The sequence below is a fragment of the Cucurbita pepo genome, chromosome 16 (genome assembly GCF_057944985.1).
Source record: "Cucurbita pepo subsp. pepo isolate OVF chromosome 16, ASM5794498v1, whole genome shotgun sequence".
NCBI lineage: Eukaryota > Viridiplantae > Streptophyta > Magnoliopsida > Cucurbitales > Cucurbitaceae > Cucurbita > Cucurbita pepo.
Genome location: NC_141813.1, coordinates 3,293,086 through 3,314,472, shown reverse-complemented (window position 1 = coordinate 3,314,472; position 21,387 = coordinate 3,293,086). Strand labels below are relative to the sequence as shown.

The following is a 21,387-nucleotide window of genomic DNA, read 5'->3' as shown; positions in this document are numbered from 1 at the left end:
AAAATCATCAAATTCCAATAAAGTTTTTCGAACGACAAACACAGAACACAAGATCGTTTGGAAAATAAATTTCAAAAGAATGCAAATATAAAAATAAAGACTAAGACTGGATTAACGCCCCGGGACAACCCATTCCTCTGTGACACTTCCCGTCTGATCACGCCCACTCTTGACCGACGCCCCGCGCTCCTGAAAAAAAAAAGGAAAACATAGCAAGGATGAGTATAAAAATTAAACTCAGTAAGCCACCTACTTGTAAGCTCTCTTCGCATCTTAATTTAACAGGTTGCCACGGTTTCCTATTTCGCTTCTAGGATATCTGGTTCTAATCTTGGTCCCTTGGGGCTTGCCCCTTGGGTTTCACCAGTTCTTCGTTCTTTCATTAAACACCTAGAGGTCCTTTATGCCAAGCTAATATGGTCGGTATCTCTCTATGAGGTGCTACCTCTACATGGCTATTTGGAACTACATGGTACCTAGCCTAGGGGTGTGCTGAGTACCCCTACGCCCATTTAGTCCCCCTATGGGGGGCGCGACCCAACCCGTTCCCATGCAGCTAATGGGCTGTACGACATGGGGACACATTTTCCATGCGAAATGGCTAAGAGCAGTAAGGACTGATCAGGGACCCCTTGGTCCTCCCACGAAGCTATAGATACCGTTCACACGCTAGAAATCTATGAACACTCCGGGTTACCTTCTTGCCGTGGTAAACCGCGAAGTTTCTAGGCGAAAATTAAGTCTGAGTAGAGCGGCATATCGCTCCTAACAGAAATTCCCTAATCTTATCATAGAAATGGGCCCTAGCAATTAACAGAGGGTGCATGCAATCTTCTTCTAACATCATAGTATGTAATTCATGCAAACTAGGCATACCGGCTCAACGGGGCGATGACCTCCATCAAGCACCCATAGCATGAAGTTCGCGCTCAATAGGGCGAATTCGTCCATCAAGCACCCGAAACCCGGCATACACAATTCTAACATAAATTAACGCATGCATACATACAGCGGAAGCTTAAAGCATACAGTAACACTCATGTAATTTACCCAATACAAACACAACAGTTAATCTGACTAATAGTTTACATGGAGAGCTAATCTGAAGCAGAACTACTAGCATGCATGCAATCCGAGCGAATCCTACAAGTATTTCTTCCTAAATACCAGGTGGTGACTTACCTGGTTGACGCGTGCCCTTTTTGCTAGCGTTTCTTTGCCTGTGATGTGTCCAAAAATATTGATTTCTTTAAATTAGGTCCTTATTCATGTAAAAACAGTATTAAAACTGGAACCAGGACAAAAATCGGGCAAACAGAAAACAACCGGGCCAAATTGGCCATTCCACGCGCGCTCACGCGCCAGAAGCGCGTTGGGAGTGCGTAGCCACGCGTGCGGGAAGGCGCCAGTCGCAGGCGCCACGCTTGCTCGCTTCCGCGTAGTCGCGGTCGACCGGCCCAGCCTGGTCCGATCGGCTCGGCTCGCGTTGCGGTTTGGCCCGGCTTGCAGGCGACACGTGTCGACACATCGCTGGAGCTGCGTTGCTCCAGCCGATGGTCGACGGGTGTCTGGCGCCTGTCGCTGCCCTCCGCCGCTCGCCGGCCGTTTTTTTTTTTCTCTCTTTCTTCTTTCTTCTCTGTCCTCTGAAAACCGAAACCCAGTCTATTTTTTTCCGATTTTTATATCTTTCGATCTGTAGATCGGATAGATATGATTTCTTTGGCAAAGTTCTAGATCGTGTTACTGGCTACGTCCTAGTATTTTTTTTTTATGTAATTTTTTCTTGACTATCGGATGATTTAAGAACGTCAGAAGTTCGCTCACCATTCTCAGACGACTCTCGGATCTCCGCCTTTGGGTTGAGGTCTCGGCCAAACTTCTTCACAGACCGTGCGTGAGTTGTTCCTAGGTGAAGATTTCAGCATTTTAAGATCGATTCACGTAGGGGAAAACTCAGATCTGAGCAATGTCGTTCATAAACCTTACCTATCGTGTTACAGGCTACGTCCTAGTATTTTTTTTCTGTAATTTTTTCTTGACTATCGGATGATTTAAGAACGTCGGAAGTTCGCTCACCATTCTCGGACGACTCTCGGATCTCCGCCTTTGGGTTGAGGTCTTGGCCAAACTTCTTCACAGACCGTGCGTGAGTTGTTCCTAGGTGAAGATTTCAGCATTTTAGGATCGATTCACGTAGGGGAAAACTCAGATCTGAGCAATATCGTTCAGAAACCTTACCTCGCAAAATGTTCTTAGGTTTTGACGGAGCGTCGGCCTTGCTAGCCTCTCAATCCTTGTACGAGTCTCGTCTGGAGATGGATTCCGACGGTGGTCCGTTAATCTTCACGGCTGACTCCTCTCTGATTTCTCTCTAACTCCTTTCCGGCGGTGGTCCGGCTGACTCCTCTCTGATTTCTCTCTAACTCCTTTCCGGCGGTGGTCCGGCTGACTCCTCTCTGATTTCTCTCTAACTCCTTTCCGGCGGTGGTCCGTTAATCTTCCCGGCTGACTCCTCTCTGATTTCTCTCTAACTCCTTCTTTCTTTTGTAGGGAATCTGATGGGGTTCTCCTTAGACCCCTATTATGGTTGGAGAGGCAAAATGACCGTGATAGGGTTCTCCTTAGACCCCTATTATGGTTGGAGAGGCAAAATGACCGTTTTGCCCCTCAGTTGACTTAGCCCCCCGCTTTTTTTTGTTTTTGTTTTTTTGCGTTACATATCATCATAGCTAATCTTTGGGATGCACCAGCCGAGAATCGAACTCGAGTCTGTACCGTGGCAGGGTACTATTCTACCACTAGATAACTGGTGCTTCTAAATTTAGTCATATCCATAACGTACTCTAATTTTGGTCATGCAGTTCTTCCGAAGCCCTCAACTTTTCGTTCACCTCTCGATTTAAAAAAAAAAATAGAAAAGCTCGATAGTGCTACTCTGTGTCATCTATAAATTTAACTGATATTGTGGCAAACCCAAGTTTTCAAATTATGCACTAATATCATCATAGCTAATCTTCGGGATGCACCAGCCGAGAATCAAACTCGGGTCTGTACCGTGGCAGGGTACTATTCTACCACTAGACCACTCGTGCTTCTAAATTTAGTTATATCCATAAGGTACTCGTATTTTGGTCATGCAGTTCTTCCGAAGCCCTTAACTTTTGTTCACCTCTCGATTTAAAAAAAAAAAAAATAGTGCTACTCGTGTCATCTATAAATTTAACGGATATTGTGGCAAACCAAAGTTTTCAAATTATGCACTAATATCATCAGAGCTAATCTTCGGGATGCACCAGCCGAGAAACAAAGTCAGGTCTGTACCGTGGCAGGGTACTATTCTACCACTAGACCACTAGTGCTTCTAACTTTAGGCATATCCATAACGTACGTGTATTTTTGTCATGCAATTCTTCCAAAGCCCTTAACTTTTCGTTCACCTCTCAATTTAAAAATAAAAAAGAAAAAAGAAAAGCACAATAGTGCAACTCGTGTCATCTATAAATTTAACTGATATTGTGGCAAACCCAAGTTTTTAAATTATGCACTAATATCATCATAGCTAATCTTCGAGGATGCATTAGTTGAGAATAAAACTCGAGTCTGTATCGAGGCAGGGTACTATTCTACCACTAGACCACTTGTGCTTCTAACTTTAGTCATATCCATAATGTACTCGTATTTTGGTCATGCAGTTCTTCCGAAGCCCTTAACTTTTCGTTCACCTCGCGATTTAACAAAAAAAAAAAAAAAAAAAAAATCTCGATAGTGCTACTCGTGTCATCTATAAATTTAACTAATATTGTGGCAAAACCCTAGTTTTCAAATTATACACTAATATCATCATAGCTAATCTTGGGGATGACCAGCCGAGAATCGAACTCGGGTCAGTAACGTGGCCGAGTAATATTCTACCACTAGACCACTGGTGGTTCTAACTTTAATCATATCCATAATGTACTCGTATTTTGGTCATGCAGTTCTTCCGAAGCCCTTAACTTTTCGTTTCACCACTCGTTTAAAAAAAAAAAAAAAAAAAAAAAGAACGATAGTGCTACTCGTGTCATATATAAATTTAAGTAATATAGTGGCAACCCAAGTTTTCAAATTATTCACTAATATCATCAGAGCTAATCTTCGGGATGAACCAACCGAGAATTGAACTCAGGTCTATAACGTGGCAGGGTACTATTCTACCACTAGACCACTGGTGCTTCTAAATTTAGTCATATCCATAACGTACTCGTATTTTTGTCATGCAATTCTTCCGAAGCCCTTAACTTTTCGTTCACCTCTCAGTTTAAAAATAAAAAGGAAAAAAGAAAAGCACAATAGTGCTACTCGTGTCATCTATAAATTTAACTGATATTGTGGCAAACCCAAGTTTTCAAATTATTCACTAATATCATCATAACTAATATTCGGGATGCCCCAGCCGAGAAACGAACTCAGGTCTGTACCGTGGCAGTGTACAATTCTACAACTAGACCACTGGTGCTTCTAAATTTAGTCATATGCATAACGTACTCGTATTTTGGTCATGCAGTTCTTCCGAATCCCATAACTTTTCGTTCACGTCTCGAATTAAAAAAAAAAAAACAGAAAAGCTCGATAGTGCTACTCCGTGTCATCTATAAATTTAACTGATATTGTGGCAAACCCAAGTTTTCAAATTATGCACTAAGATCAACATAGCTAATCTTCCTTCGGGATACACCAGCCGAGAATCAAACTCGGGTCTGTACCGTGGCAGGGTACTATTCTACCACTAGACGACTGGTGCTTCTAAATTTAGTCATATCCATAAAGTACTCGTATTTTGGTCATGCAGTTCTTCCGAAGCCCTTAACTTTTCGTTCACCTCTCTATTTAAAAAAAAAAAAAAAAAAAAAAAACAGAAAAGGTCGATAGTGCTACTCGTGTCACCTATAAAATTTAAGTAATATTGTGGCAAACCCCCTAGTTTTCAAATTAAGCACTAATATATCATCATAGCTAATCTTCGAGATGCACCAACCGAGAATCGAACTCAAGTCTGTACCGTGGCAAGGTACTATTCTACAACTAGACCACTGGTGCTCCTAAATTAAGTCATATCCATAACTTACTCGTATTTTGGTCATACAGTTCTTCCGAAGCCGTGAACTTTTCGTTCACCTCTCGATTTTAAAAAAAAAAAAAACAGAAAATCTCAATAGTGCTATTCGTGTCTTCTATAAATTTAACTGATATTGTGGCAAACCCAAGTTTTCAAATTATGCACTAAGATCAACATAGCTAATCTTCCTTCGGGATACACCAGCCGAGAATCAAACTCGGGTCTGTACCGTGGCAGGGTACTATTCTACCACTAGACGACTGGTGCTTCTAAATTTAGTCATATCCATAAAGTACTCGTATTTTGGTCATGCAGTTCTTCCGAAGCCCTTAACTTTTCGTTCACCTCTCTATTTAAAAAAAAAAAAAAAAAAAAAAACAGAAAAGGTCGATAGTGCTACTCGTGTCACCTATAAAATTTAAGTAATATTGTGGCAAACCCCCTAGTTTTCAAATTAAGCACTAATATATCATCATAGCTAATCTTCGAGATGCACCAACCGAGAATCGAACTCAAGTCTGTACCGTGGCAAGGTACTATTCTACAACTAGACCACTGGTGCTTCTAAATTTAGTCATATCCATAACTTACTCGTATTTTGGTCATGCAGTTCTTCCGAAGCCCTTAACTTTTCGTTCACCTCTCGATTTAAAAAAAAAAAAAACAGAAAATCTCGATAGTGCTATTCGTGTCTTCTATAAATTTAACTGATATTGTGGCAAACCCATGTTTTCAAATTATGCACTAATATCATCATAGCTAATCTTCAGGATGCACCAGCCGAGAATCGAACTCGGGTCTGTACCGTGGCAGGGGTACTATTCTACCACAAAACCACTGGCGCTTCTAAATTTAGTCATATCCATAACTTACTCGTATTTTGGTCATGCAGTTCTTCCGAAGCCCTTAACTTTTCGTTCACCTCTCGATTTAAAAAAAAAAAAAAACAGAAAATCTCGATAGTGCTACTCGTGTCATCTATAAATTTAACTAATATTGTGGCAAAACTAAGTTTTCAAATTATGCACTAATCTCATCATAGCTAATCTTCGGGATGCACCAGCCGAGATTCGAACCCGAGTCTATACCCTTGCAAAGTACTATTCTACAACTAGACCACTAGTGCTTCTAAAATTAGTCATATCCATAACTTACTCTTATTTTGGTCATGCAGTTCTTCCGAAGCCCTTAACTTTTCGTTCACCTCTCGATTTAAAAAAAAAAAAAAAACAGAAAATCTCGATAGTACTACTCGTGTCTTATATAAATTTAACTAATATTGTGGCAAACCCAAGTTTTCAAATTATGCACTAATATCATCATAGCTAATTTTCGGGATGCACCAGCCGAGAATCGAACTCGTGTCTGTACCGTGGCAGGGTACTATTCTACCACAAAACCACTGGCGCTTCTAAATTTAGTCATATCCATAACTTACCCGTATTTTGGTCATGCAGTTCTTCCAAAGCACTTAACTTTTCGTTCACCTCTCGATTTAAAAAAATGAAAACAGAAAATCTTGATAGTGCTACTCGTGTCATCTATAAATTTAACTGATATTGTGGCAAATCCTAGTTTTCAAATTATGCGCACTAATATCATCATAGGTAATCTTTGGGATGCACCAGCCGAGAATCGAACTCGGGTCTGTACCGTGGCAAGGTACTATTCTACCACTAGACCACTGGTGCTTCTAAATTTATTCATAAACATAACTTACTCGTATTTTGGCCATGCAGTTCTTCTGAAGCCCTTAACTTTTCGTTCACCTTTCGATTTAAAAAACTGAAAACAGAAAATCTCGATAGTGCTACTCGTGTCATCTATAAATTTAACTGATATTGTGGAAAACCCTAGTTTTCAAATTATGCGCACTAATATCATCATAGCTAATCTTCGGGATGCACCAGCCGAGAATAAAACTCGGGTCTATACCGTTGCAGGGTACTATTCTACACTAGACCACTGGTGCTTCTAAATTTATTCGAATCCATAACATACTCGTATTTTGGTCATGCAGTTCTTTTGAAGCCCTTAAATTTTCGTTCACCTCTCGATTTAAAAAAATGAAAACAGAAAATCTATCTCAATAGTGCTACTCGTGTCATCTATAAATTTAACTGATATTGTGGCAAACCCTAGTTTTCAAATTATGCGCACTAATATCATCATAGCTAATCTTCGGGATGCACCAGCCGAGAATCAAACTCGGGTCTGTACTGTGGCAGGGTACTATTCTACCACTAGACAACTCGTGCTTCTAAATTTATTCATATCCATAACTTACTCGTATTTTGGTCATGCAGTTCTTCTGAAGCCCTTAACTTTTCGTTCACCTTTCGATTTAAAAAACTGAAAACAGAAAATCTCGATAGTGCTACTCGTGTCATCTATAAATTTAACTGATATTGTGGCAAACCCTAGTTTTCAAATTATGTGCACTAATATCATCATAGCTAATCTTCGGGATGCACCAGCCGAGAATCGAACTCGGGTCTGTACCGTGGCAGGGTACTATTCTACCACTAGACCACTGGTGCTTCAAAAATTATTCATATCCATAAGTTACTCGTATTTTGGTCATGCAGTTCTTCTGAAGCCCTTAACTTTTCGTTCACCTCTCGATTTAAAAAAATGAAAACAGAAAATCTCGATAGTGCTACTCGTGTCATCCATAAATTTAACTGATATTGTGGCAAACCCTAGTTTTCAAATTATGCGCACTAATATCATCATAGATAATCTTCGGGATGCATCAGCCGAGAATCGAACTCAGGTCTGTACCGTGGTAGGGTACTATTCTACCACTAGACCACTGGTGATTCTAAAATTATTCATATCCGTAACTTACTCGTATTTTGGTCATGCAGTTCTTCTGAAGCCCTTAACTTTTCGTTCACCACTCGATTTAAAAAAATGAAAACAGAAAATCTCGATAGTGCTACTCGTGTCATCTATAAATTTAACTGATATTGTGGCAAACCCTAGTTTTCAAATTATGCGCACTAATATCATCAAAGCTAATCTTCGGGATGCACCAGTCGAGAATCGAACTCGGGTCTGTACCGTGGCAGGGTACTATTCTACCACTAGACCACTGGTGCTTCTAAATTTATTCATATCCATAACTTACTCGTATTTTGGTCATGCAGTTCTTCTGAAGCCCTTAACTTTTCGTTCACCTCTCGATTTAAAAAAATGAAAACAGAAAATCTCGATAGTGCTACTCGTGTCATCTATAAATTTAACTGATATTGTGGCAAACCCTAGTTTTCAAATTATGCGCACTAATATCATCATAGCTAATCTTCGGGATGCACCAGCCGAGAATAAAACTCGGGTCTGTACCGTGGCAGGGTACTATTCTACCACTAGACCACTGGTGCTTCTAAATTTATTCGAATCCATAACTTACTCGTATTTTGGTCATGCAGTTCTTCTGAAGCCCTTAACTTTTCGTTCACCTCTCGATTTAAAAAAATGAAAACAGAAAATCTTGATAGTGCTACTCGTGTCATCTATAAATTTAACTGATATCGTGGCAAACCCTAGTTTTCAAATTATGCGCACTAATATCATCAAAGCTAATCTTCGGGATGCACCAGCCGAGAATCAAACTCGGGTCTGTACCGTGGCAGGGTACTATTCTACCACTAGACCACTGGTGCTTCTAAATTTATTCATATCCATAACTTACTCGTATTTTGGTGATGCAGTTCTTTTGAAGCTTCTGAACTTTTCGTTCACCTCTCGATTTAAAAAAATGAAAACAGAAAATCTCGATAGTGCTACTCGTGTCATCTATAAATTTAACTGATATTGTGGCAAACCCTAGTTTTCAAATTATGCGCACTAATATCATCATAGCTAATCTTTGGGATGCACCAACCGAGAATAAAACTCGGGTCTGTACCGTGGCAGGGTACTATTCTACCACTAGACCACTGGTGCTTCTAAATTTATTCGAATCCATAACATACTCGTATTTTGGTCATGCAGTTCTTCTGAAGCCCTTAACTTTTCGTTCACCTCTCGATTTAAAAAAATGAAAATAGAAAATCTCGATAGTGCTACTCGTGTCATCTATAAATTTAACTGATATTGTGGAAAACCTTAGTTTTCAAATTATGCGCACTAATATCATCATAGCTAATCTTCGGGATGCACCAGCCGAGAATAAAACTCGGGTCTGTACCGTGGCAGGGTACTATTCTACCACTAGACCACTGGTGCTTCTAAATTTATTCGAATCCATAACTTACTCGTATTTTGGTCATGCAGTTCTTCTGAAGCCCTTAACTTTTCGTTCACCACTCGATTTAAAAAAATGAAAACAGAAAATCTCGATAATGCTACTCGTGTCATCTATAAATTTAACTGATATTGTGGAAAACCCTAGTTTTCAAATTATGCGCACTAATATCATCATAGCTAATCTTCGGGATGCACCAGCCGAGAATCGAACTCGGGTATGTACCGTGGCAGGGTACTATTCTACCACTAGACCACTGGTGCTTCTAAATTTATTCGAATCCATAACATACTCGTATTTTGGTCATGCAGTTCTTCTGAAGCCCTTAACTTCTCGTTCACCTCTCGATTTAAAAAAATGAAAACAGAAAATCTCGATAGTGCTACTCGTGTCATCTATAAATTTAACTGATATTGTGGCAAACCCTAGTTTTCAAATTATGCGCACCACTAATATCATCATAGCTAATCTTCGGGATGCACCAGCCGAGAATAAAACTCGGGTCTGTACCGTGGCAGGGTACTATTCTCCCACTAGACCACTGGTGCTTCTAAATTTATTCGAATCCATAACATACTCGTATTTTGGTCATTCAGTTCTTCTGAAGCCCTTAACTTTTCATTCACCTCTCGATTTAAAAAAATGAAAACAGAAAATCTCGATAGTGCTACTCGTGTCATCTATAAATTTAACTGATATTGTGGCAAACCCTAGTTTTCAAATTATGCGCACTAATATCATCATAGCTAATCTTCGGGATGCACCAGCCGAGAATAAAACTCGGGTCTGTACCGTGGCAGGTACTATTCTACCACTAGACCACTAATGCTTCTAAATTTATTTGAATCCATAACTTACTCGTATTTTGGTCATGCAGTTCTTCTGAAGCCCTTAACTTTTCGTTCACCACTCGATTTAAAAAAATAAAAACAGAAAATCTCGATAGTGCTTCAAGTGTCATCTATAAATTTAACTGATATTGTGGCAAACCCTAGTTTTCAAATTATGCGCACTAATATCATCATAGTTAATCTTCGGGATGCACCAGCCGAGAATAAAACTCTGGGTCTGTACCGTGGCAGGGTACTATTCTACCACTAGACCACTCGTGCTTCTAAATTTATTCGAATCCATAACATACTCGTATTTTGGTCATTCAGTTCTTCTGAAGCCCTTAACTTTTCGTTCACCTCTCGATTTAAAGAAATGAAAACAGAAAATCTCAATAGTGCTACTCGTGTCATCTATAAATTTAACTGATATTGTGGCAAACCCTAGTTTTCAAATTATGCGCACTAATATCATCAAAGCTAATCTTCGGGATGCACCAGCCGAGAATCGAACTCTGGGTCTGTACCGTGGCAGGGTACTATTCTACCACTAGACCACTAGTGCTTCTAAATTTATTCGAATCCATAACATACTCGTATTTTGGTCATTCAGTTCTTCTGAAGCCCTTAACTTTTCGTTCACCTCTCGATTTAAAAAAATGAAAACAGAAAATCTCGATAGTGCTACTCGTGTCATCTATAAATTTAACTGATATTGTGGCAAACCCTAGTTTTCAAATTATGCGCACTAATATCATCATAGCTAATCTTCGGGATGCACCAGCCGAGAATAAAACTCGGGTCTGTACCGTGGCAGGGTACTATTCTACCACTAGACCACTAGTGCTTCTAAATTTATTCGAATCCATAACTTACTCGTATTTTGGTCATGCAGTTCTTCTGAAGCCCTTAACTTTTCGTTCACCACTCGATTTAAAAAAATAAAAACAGAAAATCTCGATAGTGCTTCAAGTGTCATCTATAAATTTAACTGATATTGTGGCAAACCCTAGTTTTCAAATTATGCGCACTAATATCATCATAGTTAATCTTCGGGATGCACCAGCCGAGAATAAAACTCGGGTCTGTACCGTGGCAGGGTACTATTCTACACTAGACCTCTCGTGCTTCTAAATTTATTCGAATCCATAACATACTCGTATTTTGGTCATGCAGTTTTTCTGAACCCCTTAACTTTTCGTTCACCTCTCGATTTAAAAAAATGAAAACAGAAAATCTCGATAGTGCTACTCGTGTCATCTATAAATTTAACTGATATTGTGGCAAACCCTAGTTTTCAAATTATGCGCACTAATATCATCAAAGCTAATCTTCGGGATGCACCAGCCGAGAATCGAACTCGGGTCTGTACCGTGGCAGGGTACTATTCTACCACTAGACCACTGGTGCTTCTAAATTTATTCGAATCCATAACATACTCGTATTTTGGTCATGCAGTTCTTCTGAAGCCCTTAACTTTTCGTTCACCTCTCGATTTAAAAAAATGAAAACAGAAAATCTCGATAGTGCTACTCGTGTTATCTATAAATTTAACTGATATTGTGGCAAACCCTAGTTTTCAAATTATGCGCACTAATATCATCATAGCTAATCTTCGGGATGCACCAGCCGAGAATAAAACTCGGGTCTGTACCGTGGCAGGGTACTATTCTACCACTAGACCACTGGTGCTTCTAAATTTATTCGAATCCATAACATACTCGTATTTTGGTCATGCAGTTCTTCTGAAGCCCTTAACTTTTCGTTCACCTCTCGATTTAAAAAAATGAAAACAAAAAATCTCGATAGTGCTACTCGTGTCATCTATAAATTTAACTGATATTGTGGCAAACCCTAGTTTTCAAATTATGCGCACTAATATCATCATAGCTAATCTTCGGGATGCACCAGCCGAGAATAAAACTCGGGTCTGTACCGTGGCAGGGTACTATTCTACCACTAGATCACTGGTGCTTCTAAATTTAGTCATATCCATAACTTACTCGTATTTTGGTCATGCAGTTCTTCTGAAGCCCTTAACTTTTCGTTCACCTCTCGATTTAAAAAAATAAAAACAGAAAATCTCGATAGTGCTACTCGTGTCATCTATAAATTTAACTGATATTGTGGCAAACCCTAGTTTTCAAATTATGCGCACTAATATCATCAAAGCTAATCTTCGGGATGCACCAGCCGAGAATCGAACTCGGGTCTGTACTGTGGCAGGGTACTATTCTACCACTAGACCACTGGTGCTTCTAAATTTATTCATATCCATAACTTACTTGTATTTTGGTCATGCAGTTCTTCTGAAACCCTTAACTTTTCATTCACCTCTCGATTTTAAAAAATGAAAACAGAAAATCTCTATAGTATTACACGTGTCATCTATAAATTTAACTGATATTGTGGCAAACCCTAGTTTTCAAATTAAGCGCACTAATATCATCATAGCTAATCTTCGGGATGCACCAGCCGAGAATAAAACTCGGATCTGTACCGTGGAAGGGTACTATTCTACCACTAGACCACTGGTGCTTCTAAATTTATTCGAATCCATAACATACTCGTATTTTGGTCATGCAGTTCTTCTGAAGCCCTTAACTTTTCGTTCACCTCTCGATTTAAAAAAATGAAAACAGAAAATCTCGATAGTGCTACTCGTGTCATCTATAAATTTAACTGATATTGTGGCAAACCCTAGTTTTCAAATTATGCGCACTAATATCATCAAAGCTAATCTTCGGGATGCACCAGCCGAGAATCGAACTCTGGGTCTGTACCGTGGCAGGGTACTATTCTACCACTAGACCACCAGTGCTTCTAAATTTATTCGAATCCATAACATACTCGTATTTTGGTCATTCAGTTCTTCTGAAGCCCTTAACTTTTCGTTCACCTCTCGATTTAAAAAAATGAAAACAGAAAATCTCGATAGTGCTACTCGTGTCATCTATAAATTTAACTGATATTGTGGCAAACCCTAGTTTTCAAATTATGCGCACTAATATCATCATAGCTAATCTTCGGGATGCACCAGCCGAGAATAAAACTCGGGTCTGTACCGTGGCAGGGTACTATTCTACCACTAGACCACTAGTGCTTCTAAATTTATTCGAATCCATAACTTACTCGTATTTTGGTCATGCAGTTCTTCTGAAGCCCTTAACTTTTCGTTCACCTCTCGATTTAAAAAAATGAAAACAGAAAATCTCGATAGTGCTACTCGTGTCATCTATAAATTTAACTGATATTGTGGCAAACCCTAGTTTTCAAATTATGCGCACTAATATCATCATAGCTAATCTTCAGGATGCACGAGCCGAGAATAAAACTCGGGTCTGTACCGTGGCAGGGTACTATTCTACCACTAGATCACTAGTGCTTCTAAATTTAGTCATATCCATAACTTACTCGTATTTTGGTCATGCAGTTCTTCTGAAGCCCTTAACTTTTCGTTCACCTCTCGATTTAAAAAAATGAAAACAGAAAATCTCGATAGTGCTACTCGTGTCATCTATAAATTTAACTGATATTGTGGCAAACCCTAGTTTTCAAATTATGCGCACTAATATCATCATAGCTAATCTTCGGGATGCACCAGCCGAGAATAAAACTCGGGTCTGTACCGTGGCAGGGTACTATTCTACCACTAGACCACTGGTGCTTCTAAATTTATTCGAATCCATAACTTACTCGTATTTTGGTCATGCAGTACCTCTGAAGTCTTAACTTTTCGTTCACCACTCGATTTAAAACAATGAAAACAGAAAATCTCGATAATGCTACTCGTGTCATCTATAAATTTAACTTATATTGTGGCAAACCCTAGTTTTCAAATTATGCGCACTAATATCATCATAGCTAATCTTCGGGATGCACCAGCCGAGAATAAAACTCGGGTCTGTACCGTGGCAGGGTACTATTCTACCACTAGACCACTTGTGCTTCTAAATTTATTCGAATCCATAACATACTCGTATTTTGGTCATGCAGTTCTTCTGAAGCCCTTAACTTTTCGTTCACCTCTCGATTTAAAAAAATGAAAACAGAAAATCTCGATAGTGCTACTCGTGTTATCTATAAATTTAACTGATATTGTGGCAAACCCTAGTTTTCAAATTATGCGCACTAATATCATCATAGCTAATCTTCGGGATGCACCAGCCGAGAATAAAACTCGGGTCTGTACCGTGGCAGGGTACTATTTTACCACTAGACCACTGGTGCTTCTAAATTTATTCGAATCCATAACTTACTCGTATTTTGGTCATGCAGTACCTCTGAAGCTTTAACTTTTCGTTCACCACTCGATTTAAAAAAATGAAAACAGAAAATCTCGATAATGCTACTCGTGTCATCTATAAATTTAACTGATATTGTGGCAAACCCTAGTTTTCAAATTATGCGCACTAATATCATCATAGCTAATCTTCGGGATGCACCAGCCGAGAATCGAACTCGGGTCTGTACCGTGGCAGGGTACTATTCTACCACTAGACCACTGGTGCTTCTAAATTTATTCGAATCCATAACATACTCGTATTTTTGTCATGCAGTTCTTCTGAAGCCCTTAACTTTTCGTTCACCTCTCGATTTAAAAAAATGAAAACAGAAAATCTCGATAGTGCTACTCGTGTTATCTATAAATTTAACTGATATTGTGGTAAACCCTAGTTTTCAAATTATGCGCACTAATATCATCATAGCTAATCTTCGGGATGCACCAGCCGAGAATCGAACTCTAGGTCTGTACCATGGCAGGGTACTATTCTACCACTAGACCACTAGTGCTTCTAAATTTATTCGAATCCATAACTTACTCGTATTTTGGTCATGCAGTTCTTCTGAAGCCCTTAACTTTTCGTTCACCACTCGATTTAAAAAAATGAAAATAGAAAATCTCGATAATGCTACTCGTGTCATCTATAAATTTAACTGATATTGTGGCAAGCGCACTAATATCATCATAGCTAATCTTCGGGATGCACCAGCCGAGAATCGAACTCTAGGTCTGTACCGTGGCAGGGTACTATTCTACCACTAGATCACTAGTGCTTCTAAATTTATTCGAATCCATAACTTACTCGTATTTTGGTCATGCAGTTCTTCTGAAGCCCTTAACTTTTCGTTCACCTCTCGATTTAAAGAAATGAAAACCGAAAATCTCAATAGTGCTACTCGTGTCATCTATAAATTTAACTGATATTGTGGCAAACCCTAGTTTTCAAATTATGCGCACTAATATCATCAAAGCTAATCTTCGGGATGCACCAGCCGAGAATCGAACTCTGGGTCTGTACCGTGGCAGGGTACTATTCTACCACTAGACCACCAGTGCTTCTAAATTTATTCGAATCCATAACATACTCGTATTTTGGTCATTCAGTTCTTCTGAAGCCCTTAACTTTTCGTTCACCTCTCGATTTAAAAAAATGAAAACAGAAAATCTCGATAGTGCTACTCGTGTCATCTATAAATTTAACTGATATTGTGGCAAACCCTAGTTTTCAAATTATGCGCACTAATATCATCATAGCTAATCTTCGGGATGCACCAGCCGAGAATAAAACTCGGGTCTGTACCGTGGCAGGGTACTATTCTACCACTAGACCACTAGTGCTTCTAAATTTATTCGAATCCATAACTTACTCGTATTTTGGTCATGCAGTTCTTCTGAAGCCCTTAACTTTTCGTTCACCACTCGATTTAAAAAAATAAAAACAGAAAATCTCGATAGTGCTTCAAGTGTCATCTATAAATTTAACTGATATTGTGGCAAACCCTAGTTTTCAAATTATGCGCACTAATATCATCATAGTTAATCTTCGGGATGCACCAGCCGAGAATAAAACTCGGGTCTGTACCGTGGCAGGGTACTATTCTACACTAGACCTCTCGTGCTTCTAAATTTATTCGAATCCATAACATACTCGTATTTTGGTCATTCAGTTCTTCTGAAGCCCTTAACTTTTCGTTCACCTCTCGATTTAAAAAAATGAAAACAGAAAATCTCGATAGTGCTACTCGTGTCATCTATAAATTTAACTGATATTGTGGCAAACCCTAGTTTTCAAATTATGCGCACTAATATCATCATAGCTAATCTTCGGGATGCACCAGCCGAGAATAAAACTCGGGTCTGTACCGTGGCAGGGTACTATTCTACCACTAGACCACTAGTGCTTCTAAATTTATTCGAATCCATAACTTACTCGTATTTTGGTCATGCAGTTCTTCTGAAGCCCTTAACTTTTCGTTCACCACTCGATTTAAAAAAATAAAAACAGAAAATCTCGATAGTGCTTCAAGTGTCATCTATAAATTTAACTGATATTGTGGCAAACCCTAGTTTTCAAATTATGCGCACTAATATCATCATAGTTAATCTTCGGGATGCACCAGCCGAGAATAAAACTCGGGTCTGTACCGTGGCAGGGTACTATTCTACACTAGACCTCTCGTGCTTCTAAATTTATTCGAATCCATAACATACTCGTATTTTGGTCATGCAGTTCTTCTGAAGCCCTTAACTTTTCGTTCACCTCTCGATTTAAAAAAATGAAAACAGAAAATCTCGATAGTGCTACTCGTGTTATCTATAAATTTAACTGATATTGTGGCAAACCCTAGTTTTCAAATTATGCGCACTAATATCATCATAGCTAATCTTCGGGATGCACCAGCCGAGAATAAAACTCGGGTCTGTACCGTGGCAGGGTACTATTCTACCACTAGACCACTGGTGCTTCTAAATTTATTCGAATCCATAACATACTCGTATTTTGGTCATGCAGTTCTTCTGAAGCCCTTAACTTTTCGTTCACCTCTCGATTTAAAAAAATGAAAACAGAAAATCTCGATAGTGCTACTCGTGTTATCTATAAATTTAACTGATATTGTGGCAAACCCTAGTTTTCAAATTATGCGCACTAATATCATCATAGCTAATCTTCGGGATGCACCAGCCGAGAATAAAACTCGGGTCTGTACCGTGGCAGGGTACTATTCTACCACTAGACCACTGGTGCTTCTAAATTTATTCGAATCCATAACATACTCGTATTTTGGTCATGCAGTTCTTCTGAAGCCCTTAACTTTTCGTTCACCTCTCGATTTAAAAAAATGAAAACAAAAAATCTCGATAGTGCTACTCGTGTCATCTATAAATTTAACTGATATTGTGGCAAACCCTAGTTTTCAAATTATGCGCACTAATATCATCATAGCTAATCTTCGGGATGCACCAGCCGAGAATAAAACTCGGGTCTGTACCGTGGCAGGGTACTATTCTACCACTAGATCACTGGTGCTTCTAAATTTAGTCATATCCATAACTTACTCGTATTTTGGTCATGCAGTTCTTCTGAAGCCCTTAACTTTTCGTTCACCTCTCGATTTAAAAAAATAAAAACAGAAAATCTCGATAGTGCTACTCGTGTCATCTATAAATTTAACTGATATTGTGGCAAACCCTAGTTTTCAAATTATGCGCACTAATATTATCATCAAAGCTAATCTTCGGGATGCACCAGCCGAGAATCGAACTCGGGTCTGTACTGTGGCAGGGTACTATTCTACCACTAGACCACTGGTGCTTCTAAATTTATTCATATCCATAACTTACTTGTATTTTGGTCATGCAGTTCTTCTGAAACCCTTAACTTTTCATTCACCTCTCGATTTTAAAAAATGAAAACAGAAAATCTCTATAGTATTACACGTGTCATCTATAAATTTAACTGATATTGTGGCAAACCCTAGTTTTCAAATTAAGCGCACTAATATCATCATAGCTAATCTTCGGGATGCACCAGCCGAGAATAAAACTCGGATCTGTACCGTGGAAGGGTACTATTCTACCACTAGACCACTGGTGCTTCTAAATTTATTCGAATCCATAACATACTCGTATTTTGGTCATGCAGTTCTTCTGAAGCCCTTAACTTTTCGTTCACCTCTCGATTTAAAAAAATGAAAACAGAAAATCTCGATAGTGCTACTCGTGTCATCTATAAATTTAACTGATATTGTGGCAAACCCTAGTTTTCAAATTATGCGCACTAATATCATCAAAGCTAATCTTCGGGATGCACCAGCCGAGAATCGAACTCTGGGTCTGTACCGTGGCAGGGTACTATTCTACCACTAGACCACCAGTGCTTCTAAATTTATTCGAATCCATAACATACTCGTATTTTGGTCATTCAGTTCTTCTGAAGCCCTTAACTTTTCGTTCACCTCTCGATTTAAAAAAATGAAAACAGAAAATCTCGATAGGGCTACTCGTGTCATCTATAAATTTAACTGATATTGTGGCAAACCCTAGTTTTCAAATTATGCGCACTAATATCATCATAGCTAATCTTCGGGATGCACCAGCCGAGAATAAAACTCGGGTCTGTACCGTGGCAGGGTACTATTCTACCACTAGACCACTAGTGCTTCTAAATTTATTCGAATCCATAACTTACTCGTATTTTGGTCATGCAGTTCTTCTGAAGCCCTTAACTTTTCGTTCACCTCTCGATTTAAAAAAATGAAAACAGAAAATCTCGATAGTGCTACTCGTGTCATCTATAAATTTAACTGATATTGTGGCAAACCCTAGTTTTCAAATTATGCGCACTAATATCATCATAGCTAATCTTCAGGATGCACGAGCCGAGAATAAAACTCGGGTCTGTACCGTGGCAGGGTACTATTCTACCACTAGATCACTAGTGCTTCTAAATTTAGTCATATCCATAACTTACTCGTATTTTGGTCATGCAGTTCTTCTGAAGCCCTTAACTTTTCGTTCACCTCTCGATTTAAAAAAATGAAAACAGAAAATCTCGATAGTGCTACTCGTGTCATCTATAAATTTAACTGATATTGTGGCAAACCCTAGTTTTCAAATTATGCGCACTAATATCATCATAGCTAATCTTCGGGATGCACCAGCCGAGAATAAAACTCGGGTCTGTACCGTGGCAGGGTACTATTCTACCACTAGACCACTGGTGCTTCTAAATTTATTCGAATCCATAACTTACTCGTATTTTGGTCATGCAGTACCTCTGAAGTCTTAACTTTTCGTTCACCACTCGATTTAAAACAATGAAAACAGAAAATCTCGATAATGCTACTCGTGTCATCTATAAATTTAACTTATATTGTGGCAAACCCTAGTTTTCAAATTATGCGCACTAATATCATCATAGCTAATCTTCGGGATGCACCAGCCGAGAATAAAACTCGGGTCTGTACCGTGGCAGGGTACTATTCTACCACTAGACCACTTGTGCTTCTAAATTTATTCGAATCCATAACATACTCGTATTTTGGTCATGCAGTTCTTCTGAAGCCCTTAACTTTTCGTTCACCTCTCGATTTAAAAAAATGAAAACAGAAAATCTCGATAGTGCTACTCGTGTTATCTATAAATTTAACTGATATTGTGGCAAACCCTAGTTTTCAAATTATGCGCACTAATATCATCATAGCTAATCTTCGGGATGCACCAGCCGAGAATAAAACTCGGGTCTGTACCGTGGCAGGGTACTATTTTACCACTAGACCACTGGTGCTTCTAAATTTATTCGAATCCATAACTTACTCATATTTTGGTCATGCAGTACCTCTGAAGCTTTAACTTTTCGTTCACCACTCGATTTAAAAAAATGAAAACAGAAAATCTCGATAATGCTACTCGTGTCATCTATAAATTTAACTGATATTGTGGCAAACCCTAGTTTTCAAATTATGCGCACTAATATCATCATAGCTAATCTTCGGGATGCACCAGCCGAGAATCGAACTCGGGTCTGTACCGTGGCAGGGTACTATTCTACCACTAGACCACTGGTGCTTCTAAATTTATTCGAATCCATAACATACTCGTATTTTTGTCATGCAGTTCTTCTGAAGCCCTTAACTTTTCGTTCACCTCTCGATTTAAAAAAATGAAAACAGAAAATCTCGATAGTGCTACTCGTGTTATCTATAAATTTAACTGATATTGTGGTAAACCCTAGTTTTCAAATTATGCGCACTAATATCATCATAGCTAATCTTCGGGATGCACCAGCCGAGAATCGAACTCTAGGTCTGTACCATGGCAGGGTACTATTCTACCACTAGACCACTAGTGCTTCTAAATTTATTCGAATCCATAACTTACTCGTATTTTGGTCATGCAGTTCTTCTGAAGCCCTTAACTTTTCGTTCACCACTCGATTTAAAAAAATGAAAATAGAAAATCTCGATAATGCTACTCGTGTCATCTATAAATTTAACTGATATTGTGGCAAGCGCACTAATATCATCATAGCTAATCTTCGGGATGCACCAGCCGAGAATCGAACTCTAGGTCTGTACCGTGGCAGGGTACTATTCTACCACTAGATCACTAGTGCTTCTAAATTTATTCGAATCCATAACTTACTCGTATTTTGGTCATGCAGTTCTTCTGAAGCCCTTAACTTTTCGTTCACCTCTCGATTTAAAGAAATGAAAACCGAAAATCTCAATAGTGCTACTCGTGTCATCTATAAATTTAACTGATATTGTGGCAAACCCTAGTTTTCAAATTATGCGCACTAATATCATCAAAGCTAATCTTCGGGATGCACCAGCCGAGAATCGAACTCTGGGTCTGTACCGTGGCAGGGTACTATTCTACCACTAGACCACCAGTGCTTCTAAATTTATTCGAATCCATAACATACTCGTATTTTGGTCATTCAGTTCTTCTGAAGCCCTTAACTTTTCGTTCACCTCTCGATTTAAAAAAATGAAAACAGAAAATCTCGATAGTGCTACTCGTGTCATCTATAAATTTAACTGATATTGTGGCAAACCCTAGTTTTCAAATTATGCGCACTAATATCATCATAGCTAATCTTCGGGATGCACCAGCCGAGAATAAAACTCGGGTCTGTACCGTGGCAGGGTACTATTCTACCACTAGACCACTAGTGCTTCTAAATTTATTCGAATCCATAACTTACTCGTATTTTGGTCATGCAGTTCTTCTGAAGCCCTTAACTTTTCGTTCACCACTCGATTTAAAAAAATAAAAACAGAAAATCTCGATAGTGCTTCAAGTGTCATCTATAAATTTAACTGATATTGTGGCAAACCCTAGTTTTCAAATTATGCGCACTAATATCATCATAGTTAATCTTCGGGATGCACCAGCCGAGAATAAAACTCGGGTCTGTACC

General features: G+C 39.0%; 4 non-coding genes across 4 annotated transcripts; all 4 read right to left on the bottom strand.

Annotated features, from left to right (window-relative positions):
• Nucleotides 1-7,564: 7,564 nt before the first annotated feature.
• TRNAG-GCC (transfer RNA glycine (anticodon GCC)) lies at nucleotides 7,565-7,635 on the bottom strand. Its single transcript has one exon. It is a non-coding gene; the product is annotated as a tRNA-Gly (tRNA).
• Nucleotides 7,636-11,516: 3,881 nt separating this feature from the next.
• TRNAG-GCC (transfer RNA glycine (anticodon GCC)) lies at nucleotides 11,517-11,587 on the bottom strand. Its single transcript has one exon. It is a non-coding gene; the product is annotated as a tRNA-Gly (tRNA).
• A 3,030-nt stretch (nucleotides 11,588-14,617) lies between these two features.
• Nucleotides 14,618-14,688, bottom strand: TRNAG-GCC (transfer RNA glycine (anticodon GCC)). Its single transcript has one exon. It is a non-coding gene; the product is annotated as a tRNA-Gly (tRNA).
• A 5,271-nt stretch (nucleotides 14,689-19,959) lies between these two features.
• On the bottom strand, nucleotides 19,960-20,030 carry TRNAG-GCC (transfer RNA glycine (anticodon GCC)). Its single transcript has one exon. It is a non-coding gene; the product is annotated as a tRNA-Gly (tRNA).
• Between the last annotated feature and the right edge of the window lie 1,357 nt (nucleotides 20,031-21,387).